This window comes from Acomys russatus, chromosome 26 (assembly GCF_903995435.1).
Source record: "Acomys russatus chromosome 26, mAcoRus1.1, whole genome shotgun sequence".
NCBI classification, from domain to species: Eukaryota; Metazoa; Chordata; class Mammalia; order Rodentia; family Muridae; genus Acomys; species Acomys russatus.
Genome location: NC_067162.1, coordinates 14,494,664 through 14,504,677, shown reverse-complemented (window position 1 = coordinate 14,504,677; position 10,014 = coordinate 14,494,664).

The window sequence follows — 10,014 nt, the reverse complement described above, 5'->3', positions numbered from 1 at the left end:
CCCACGGACACTGACTCATGTGGTGTGCAAGCTCTACCTCACAGGACAGAAAGCAGAGTCAGGGAAGGACAAGGCAGCCTTTACTACAAAAGGACTCCATGCTGCCAGTGCTCACCAAAGCCCCACCCCCACCCCACCCTCACCCCCACCCCTAACTCCCACCCTCACCCCCCACTATGCTTGACATCAACATCCATCATCCACTCATCAATACAACTGTGTTTTCCCAAAGGGCTCCTTAGCCAGCCTGTGATGTGTCAGCCCAGGCTACCTCCTCGTGGCGCAGGCTGTGATGGCTAGTCTTGGTTGTTAACTCTACAACATCTGGATTCAACTAAAACCCGAGCAGCTGGATACGCCTGTGAGGGATCTGTCTTAAACTGTTTGGAGTGGGAAGCCCCTCTTTTAATCTGGCTCTTCTGAAACATAATTTTTAATGACTTCTTTTTATTTTATGTGCATCGGTGTTTTTTCCCTGCATGTGTGTCTGTGTGAGGGTGTCAGATCCTCTGGAGCTGAAGTTACAGACAGTTGGGAGCAGCCGTGAGTGCTGGGGGGAAGGTGGTTGAACCCAGGTCCTCTAGAAGAGCAACCAGTGCTCTTAAACCGCTGAGCCATCTCTCCAGCCCCATATATTCTCACATATTTGGATCTTTTTTTTTTTTTAAGATTTATTTATTCATTATTATGTATACAGTGCTCTGCCTGCATGTACACACCAGAAGAGGGCATCAGGTCACATTATAGATGGTTGTGAGCCACCATGTGGTTGCTGGGAATTGAACTCAGGACCTCTGGAAGAGCAGGCAGCGCTCTTAACAACTGAGCCATCTCGCTAGCCCTGATCTTCTAAGGTGGAAAGATCTACTTTAAATCTGGGCTGTGCCTTCACTGGCATTAGAGCCTGCTTCTCCAGGATTCCAGCAGCTGAGACATCCAGCCTCGTGTGGACTAGGAAACTACTGATTCTTGGATCCTCCGTTGATAGCCAGCCGTTGTTAGATTACCTAGATCACGGCCTATAAGGAGTCATTCTAACAAATCGTATATATCTTTAATAAAACTCCTCATGTTATGGTGATCCCCCAACCATAACATTATTTTCTATGCTACTTCATAACTGTAACTTTGCTGTGGTTATGAATCATAATGCAAATATTCAGTCTGCAGGAAATCTGGTACCTATGAATCCTGTGAAAGGATCATTCGACTCCCAAGGAGTCACAACCCTTAGGGTGAGCGCTGCTGCTCTAGAGACTCCTGACTAACACAGGCTGACCCTCCCAACCTCCAGTTATAACAGCGACTACACACAGATTCCATCTGAAGGCAGCTGCCCTGTTCCAACAGAAGCCTCATAGAAGAAGCATCTTGCATTGGACATCTGGCGACCCCCTTCACATATGCCTCATAGTTGGGGGTAACAGGACTGAAAACAGAGTGTGCAGCCCTCTGGTCATGAGAAGACAGGGAGGTCAAAGGGCACAAGCAGTCAGCTGCCAGCAGAAGCTTCAGAGAAAGAGCCCAGGCCTCGCAAGGGCTTGCAGCAATAGGCACACTGGAAATTGTTGTCCAGAAGAATCCTGTCTGCCGCAGGCTGGCAGTTCAAGTCTGTTCGCATCAACTCCCTAGGTTGCTTCTTCTGTATCTAGACAGGCCAGTCTCAAATGCACAGAAAGGGCTGACCAAGCACCATCTGTGTGTGCCCAGCCCTGTGCCATGGGCTCTGCAGAACACAGCAAGCCCCATCCCTGAGCAGTGCCCAGCTAGGGCAGCCTGAAGAAGCTGTGCAGTAACTGCCCACACATTCATACCTTGTCATTACAGACGCAGAGCTGAGCCCAGCAAGGCACAGTAGCATGCCTAAGATCACACAGCTGGAGGTGCTTGCCAGAGGTCTGGGATTCAAACCACAGCTTCTGGGCCCAGGCCTCTCTATTGCCACTCTAAGGGACTAAACCAAATGCCACAAGCACACAAACAGCAGTCTTGCCTGACCCTCTGGCTCAATGCCAAACACCCGTGGGCTAGGATTACTGGGCTGAGAAATCCCAGACATCCATGGCCAAGACAGCTCTCCAGAGACGTTCCGTCCTCTAGGCAAAGCCAAGCCCACCACTGTGGGCTACCAGGACACATGTGCACACTCAACACATGCACATGCCGCGCCTGGTTCCAGCCGTGACCCTATCTTCCCCAAGCACGGAGCCAGGCGAAGAAGCTGTAGCAACAGCCCCCGCCACCCCCACCCCTGCCCTAGGCCTGTGGGAAACCAGGCCGGGTGAGCATTTTTATTTGTGGATTTAATTAAGCCACTTCCTGAGCGACAGTGGCCCCGGGATGAAAGTGGACAATGAGATGCACCAGGCACAAGGATTCTGGCCACCCAGGGCTCTCTCATTCGGCTCTTGGAACAGCTGAGCAGAGGAATACAGGAAGCCAAGTTTCCCCCTAGCCCACTAAGAGGATCAGAAACCCAGCAGCAGCTGCGGCTTTCCCGGGGCCAAGCTCTACCCTGAGCTATTTCCAAAGGCTAGACCAAGACGCACTGCACCAGGACAGGGTTCAAAGCTCCTCCATAGAGCCTCCTTCCTTCCTTCCTCACTCAAAAGTCCCTGTAGCTGGGCCGAGGAAACAGTTCAGGAGGTAAGAGTGTGTGCTGTTTTAATGTAAAAAGCTGGGCATACTCCTGAAAACCCCAACACTGGGGGCCGTGCAGAGACAGGTGACTCTCTGGGGCTTGGTAACCACCAGCCTAGTCAACAAACAAACTGCTCCAGGCCCCAGTCCTTAAATCTGCACTCTGCCTAGAGGCCTCCTGTTCCCATTTCCCGGATATGGGGAATGAGCTTCAGAGAGGCCAGATCACTGTCACGGTCACACAGCTAGTGAGACAGAGAGCTATGATTTGAACACAGGCCATGCATAGCCCACTCCCCAGCCTGCCTCCCACCCTCACAGAACTAACAACCAGAAAGCCCATAACACCTCAAAATGCCGACCCCTTCCCTGTCCCTAATCCCATAAAGCCAGGACAGGATGATAGTAACAATGGGTAGGGGTGAAGTAGAGGTCATCAGACACGGACAAGACCAAGCAATGGGATCCAGGAGGCGTGCCTCATCCAGGACCTCCTCACCAATCCTGACCAGTGGTGTTCATAATCCTGAGTAAGACAGTAACAGGAGGCAGGAGCCTGGGACATCATAGACTGGCACACGGCTGAATCTTTAGGCTGTTTGGGAGACCTCCCCATCCCCCTCACCCCCCTGGAGCCAGCAACAGCATGCTCTAAACCACCCATACTTGTACCCACTTCCTTACCTAAACAAAACTGGAAAGAACCCCTGTCCAGCTTCCTCAGCAAGCATGGAGCTGCCGAAGGCTTAAGGCCCTGGTGTCCTCAGAAAAGGGAAGTGAGGGCCTTGAGGCATGAGGGCCCCTCTGTAGGCCTGTGAGGAAGAGAGGCCCCACCAGGCCCTGGCCCCACCCGGGCCTGGCAATCTACTACTCCTGTCACACCCACAGCAGACCCTGTTCCCAGGCCTCAGTGGGGCCACTAGGGAGTGTCACCATCACCAGCAGACTCCTTACTGCCGAAAAGGTCTCATGATAAGCCAGCTCCTCAAAAGACCCTAGGTTTCACGCACAAGCTACCGGAAGTGTGAAGGGCACCCAGGAAACCTGAGGAGCACGTGATCCCATCCTATGGCTTCTCCACTTGTGTCTCCCTCCCCAGCATGGTCTTGGCCCCACAGCCCTGTAGGCCATGGCTTCCATGCTTGCCCTCCAATTCAGCATCTGCTGCCCAGACCCCAGCCTCCTAATAGGGTCCAGACAGAATATGCTTTTCTGTCTGGCCTTCAGCTGGTCCCAGCTAGTCTTTGTAATGGCAACAGTAAGCTTGCAACAGCACAGGGTGGGGATGCAGGGCCTATGAGTGAGCAGGGAAAACAGAGAAAGCAGCCATCAGCCAAAATGCAAGCACACAAGGGTACCACAGAGGAGCCTGCAGCCTACCGCACTACCTAGCTCCCAGGTGTTGGGGTTCAGGCAGCTCTGCACTGGTTGGTGGAGAAGCAGTGTTGCTCACACTCTGCGAGGGGCCTGACTTTCTCTGGATGGAAAGGGGGTCTGTAGCGCTGCAAGCCTGCTGGGCCAAGCTTGCAAGGACAAAGGGACATGTGAGTCCAAAGCTAAGGGCCAATCTAGATCAAGGAAGTACTTCAGGAGCAACACCTAGCAGCAAGGCCCAACATAAAGGGATAACTGTGGTAGGAGCAGGCCCAGGCCCCAGTGTGTCTCCCACCTACCCCCATCTCCTCAGGAGAGCCTGCCTGCCAAGCCCCAGGCAGAAGAATGATCAGAGACTCCCAGTGCAACTAACTTTAGCCTCCTGTCTCCTCCGGGCTGGCTTCACCTGGCCCTGAGGCCACAGCCACGGTCCAGATTGTCACACCGGTCACCCTCTTGCCGTGTGGCCCTGGGCAAGGCCCTCGCCTGAGTTAGGCCTCAATTTCCCTTCTTTCAAAAAAAGCAGTATGTAAGACCTCCAAGGTCTCAGCTTTATCTAGACTTTGCTGGGCGTTGGGTAGAAACTACCTCACATGGTAAAGACTCTGAAGGTTGAGGACAAAGCAGGGGCAAGCTGGGAGAGAGTGGTCCCGGGCACTGCAGTACTCCCTTCTCCCACTGCTACACAGGAGCCTCTCCCACACCCTTGTGGCTTTTTTCTGTGTGGGTGTCGGGAAGGGTTTGGGGGTCTCTGTGGAGGCTAGCAGAAAGCATCGGATCTCTTCACAGCTGGAATTACAGGTGGTTGTGAGCGACTGGGTGTAGCCGGGAACTGAACTTCAGTTCTCTGGAAGGCAGCGAAGGGCCCTTAAGCACCGAACCATCTCCCCAGTCCCTGACTGACTGTAACAAGGTCTATGTTGCTCAACTGGCTTCAGACTCCAGATCCTTCTGCCTCAGGCTCAGAAGTGCTGAGTGCTGAGATCCCAGGGGTTGGGCCAGCACAGCTTCTCAGTTAAAATGCAAATACAACGGGTGTGTGCCACCAATCTGGTGAGGGCTTGGTGGGCCTGATAGTCATTCGTTTGTTCCTTCACTCTTCTCTGGGTATGCATTCCAAAACCAGTTACGCCATCCGCATGCCAGGCACCTGGCCAGGGCCAACCGAAGCTGCCTATGGCAAGCTCCAAGAAGCAGAGGACTCAGGGCCTCCATGCCACGTCTGCTGGGATTCTGCAGCCAGTGAGAATGGGCAACGTGCTAGCTGACACGCAGCCAGCCAGACGTCCCAAGGAGCAGCAGCTTTGCCCCTACCTCTTATTTTCTTTATTATAATTTTTTTGGTACACTTATTTATTTACTTTGTGGATGGGTACACATGTTAGGTCAGAGGACAACTTGGGGGAGCATTTCTCTTCTTTCACCACGTGGATCCCGGGATTACCCCTAAATTATCAGTTTTGCTGACAAGTGCCTTTGCCCGCTGAGCCATCTCACTGGCCCTGTGCCCACTTTGTGCTCCAAATTCCATTATTCGTGATTCATTCTTTTAAACGTTGCCCTTCCCCAGCTCCACCCACCCTCTAGAATGGAAACACTTTCACACCCACGCAGAGCAGAGTTCTGAACGCCTTTCCCTTGATAGGAAGGAACCAAAAGGGGAAGTCTACCCGGCCACCCCGACCTCAGTGGTGCCAGGCCCAGGCCACACAGCCGTCAGGAGGCTGCCTCCTGGCTTCATGCTTTGCAGAGGGCCTCACCCAGACGCTGAGTAGCTGTGATGGACAGAAGGCAGGAGAAAAGCTGTTACCCTAATTATCTAGAGATCAGCAGAAGTATGCCTTTAACCAACACAGGATGAGTTCGAAAGAGGGCAGAAGACTGTGAAACACTGTATGTCAACACTGACATGGCTAAGGCCGGCCCTTCCTTCCTTCTCTCTCTCTCTCTCTCTCTCTCTCTCTCTCTCTCCCAGAGACATAGTTTCTCTGTATAGCCCTGCCTATCCTGGAACTCACTCCATAGACCAGGTTGGCCTCGAACTCAGTGATCTGCCTGCCTCTGCCTCCTCCTGAGTGCTGGGACTAAATGTGTGCGCCACTACCAACAGGCTGGCTAAGGCCTTCCTCATCTGATTCAAACTCAGGAGCCATAAGGAAACGACTGACAGATTGAAGCATTTAAATAAACAAAATTTACTACTTGATTTAAAAAAGAAAAAAAAAAACTTACCAAAAGAATTAACCAACAGGAGAGTCGAGCAAGGGAAATATATCTGCAAGTCACACCACGGGGAGCTCACCCTCTTCATAGGAGCAGAGTACCTATACAAAGAGTGAGAGAAGATCACAAACACAGAGAACAGAGAAAAGGTGACTCAAGTAGCTTTTAGAAACTTGGGGGAAAAATGACGTCACCTACGCGGAGTACAGGAAACGCAAATTAAAACCACCAATTGGCAAAGATGAGCTTCTTAAAGTCTGTGAGACGGGCGCTCGCATTCACTCGCGGTAGGAATGTGCGTCGGTGCACACACTGACACTTTTGGACTTAGTAGATCTATTGCCATAAGTGATGGTATACATGCTCTTGCATGTGTGCAGAGACACATACAAGATTCTGTGTTCCACTGTTGGTGACAGCAAATGCCTGAAAGTATGTCTACCACGGGGGCTGGCACTACACATCCTTGTGGTAGAACATGTGCAGATGCCCTTGGTATACACAGCTCCCCGTGAAACTCTACATGGTCAATGTCATGCCTGGTGGATACAGAGTAAACCAGAGCACTCCCACCCCACGATTCGTCTACCCCCACCCCGAAAAAATAGCTCTGGCCCTAATGGCTAAGTCTCCAATCTCATTCTTTTTTTTTTTTTTTTAAAGATTTATTTATTGTATTTACTGTATATGAGTGCTTTGTCTGCAGGAGAGGGCATCAGATAACAGATAATAGATGGTTGTGAGCCACCACGTGGTTGCTGGGAATTGAACTCAGGACCTTTGGCAGAGCAAGCAGTGCCCTTAACCACTGAGCCATCTCTCCAGCCCCTCCAATCTCATTCTTATCCTCTATTCCTATTGTCACACTCCCTGTACAACTGAAAACAGTCTCAATAGAAGTGACTCCAGGCTTTATCAGATAAAGCTGCATGACTGCGCTACGTATGCCTCAGTTTCCTCTTTTGGAAATGAAGAAGAGCAGTCTGACCACAAGGCTCTGAGAGGGCTCCACGGGGTCACACAGACAAGGTGCTGAGCCAGCATCTAGCACAGGGTGAGGACATCTACATGGCTGTTACTACACCAACGAAAAGCATCAGGAGTGTGGAAAGAAGTGAGCTGGGAAGAACTCCTTTCTCCCATCCTGTCTGAAGCCCAAAGCACTAAAGTGGCCTGGCTCCTAGGGAGGACGGAGCAGAAGCTGCCTCCTCAAGATGACTTTGGGGGTCCCAGACAATAGCAGAGCTGATTTTGTGGGGAAAGCCCAGCTGGGCCTGGAGGAAGCGGCCCCAGAATGTGACTGACGGGGCTGAGGATGCTGATATGATGAGCAGGGAGAGCTGGCAGGGTAACACCCCAGAAAGCGCTGGACCCTGCTCTTTGCCTCCTAGGCTTTCTGACAGACACGAAGTGGTGTGTGCACCATATGTGTATCTGGCCTGAAGAGGCCAGTAAAAGGCACACGATCCCCTGGAATTGGAGTTACAGATGGTTGTAAGCCAGCAAGTGGGTGTTGGAAATTGAATCTGGGTCCCCTGGAAGAGCAGCCAATACTCTTAGCCTCTGAGTCATCACCCCAGCCCTAAATACAATATACTAATTTGTTTTGTATAGGTGTGTCTGCCTGAATGTATATATGTACATCACAGACGCATCATGTCTATGGTCCAGAACTGCAGATATAAACAGTAGTGAGGCATCGTGTGGATGCTGGGAATCAAATGCAGGTCCTCGGCAAGAACAAGTGCTCCTAACCACTGAGCCATCTCTCCAGTCCCGCAGGCTCATTCGTAACTTTCACCTGCGTCCATTGACGCACAGTGCCAAGCAAGATGGCCGCAAAAAGCTTTACACATATCCACAGTGTCCAATCACAGGCCGCTCCTCCTCCTCCTCCTCCCCCCTTTAAAGCCCTTATGCATATGATCAGGTGGGTGACCTACAGCAGTGGCTCTCAACCTCCCTAACGCTGCAGCCCTTTAATATAGTTCCTTATGGTGTAGTGGTCCTCAACCATAAAACTGTTTTCGTTGCTACTTCCATAACTACAATTTTGCTACTGTTATGAATTGTACTGTAAATATTTTTAGAGATAGAGGTTTCCAAAGGGGTCGCGACCCACAGATTGAGAACCTACAGGGACCCTGTCCTACAGGGGGGAAGAAAAGCTGCTGGTTTAAGGGGCTTCTCTCTCTCTGCACTCTTCTAATGAGCTTGTTTTAGGAAATCCTAGCTCTGCAGTCTCCCTGCCCCAACTTTGAGCTCCTCCCCCAGGAAGTCTCTCCAGGCCATGATGGCAACTCCCCATTTCTGGCAGCCAGGAGCTCTTATTAAAGGCTGGGAACCCCACTTCCACTTGAGCCTGGGTCAGACAGGGTGGAGACACCTGCCAGGGACCAAGCAGCCTTGCCCTCCTGGATGGAGGGACCAGAAAAATGAGGTCAAGGGCACAGGCCTGGGCTCTATGGCTCTCCCGGGCTCAGCAGCTGCCCCCTGGAAGTTTCCAGGTAGGAATACCTTCTCCCCTGGTGAAAGGAAGCAAGAAGATGGCTCCCAGCGCCAGCCTGTGCCCAGGTGCCTTCACTTCCAAGCCTCACTGGGCAGGGAAGAAGACTCACAAATCAGTACAGCTCCACCTCCCCCTGCCCAGGCCTGGCCACTTTAGGGTGCCTGAGCTTCTGTCCTGCTCTCCAGCAAAGGCCTGACAGGCAGGAGTGAGCAGCCTGCCCTACCAGAGCCCAACAGCAAGCCTGAGACCATCACTCACCTCAGATGCCCCAAATGCCCACACAGCAAGCACCAGTTGTGGAAAAGGCCTCCCTAGGCCAAGGTCCTGAAAGCCTCCCTTCCCAGGCTTCCTGAGACCCCCTACAAGGCCAAAAGGACCTGTCCGCAACGGGGGAGGGGCGGGCCTGCGAACCGGAAGTCTTCAGGGAAAGCAGCCCCTGTGTCCCCCGCCCCCCCAAAACCACAGGCCGACTTCCGGAGTCACACTCACTGGCAGGCTCAGAGGTCCTTCCCATAGCTACCCGAAGCCTGGGCACCTCCTCTGGTCTCCCCCAAACTCCAGCCTTCCAGAGCTAGACTGTAGGCTGAACACTGAAGACTCACCCACGGAACCTCAGGCTCAACAGGCCCTGCTCCCTAAACCCTGGTCTCCCCTGAAGACACTCTTCGGAGGGGTGAGGGAGGGAGGGGCTGTACCCGGCCAGAACACAAGGAGCAGCAAGCCCGCCCCCCCCCCCCCCCTCGCTTACCCCAAACTCTCTCGGTAACTTCTTGGGCCTTCCTAGTGCCTGTGGATTTTGTCTGATTTTGCTTCCCCAAATAAGCCCCACCCTCTCATCGTTGGATCTGGGTGGGCCCCGAAAACGCTGCCCGTTGCCCACCTCCCAGCACACCGACCTGACCTCGCCAATTCCCGCCCTGCTGAGCCAACTCCTCTAGGAAGCCCACCCAGTTCCTCCCACCTGGCTTCCCCAGGGCTGCCATCCTGACTGAAGCCCAGAGGAGGAGGTGACATTCCTAGAGACTGGAGACAGGGACAGACACACCCACCAGAAGGGCCCCAAGTCCATATTCTTCCTGCTGCATGAGAGACCAGGAGGTAGAGCCGTGGACAGAGCTGTGCCCTCCCACAGCATTCACCAGAAAAAGCCATGCTATCATGCTTGCTGCAGAGCTCCGTGGCCCTCAGTTGTCCCACCTGTGTGCCAGAACCCCGGACTTCTCCCTGCTCAGTCAGAGCAGGTGTAAGTCATCTGAGCCTGAGACCTG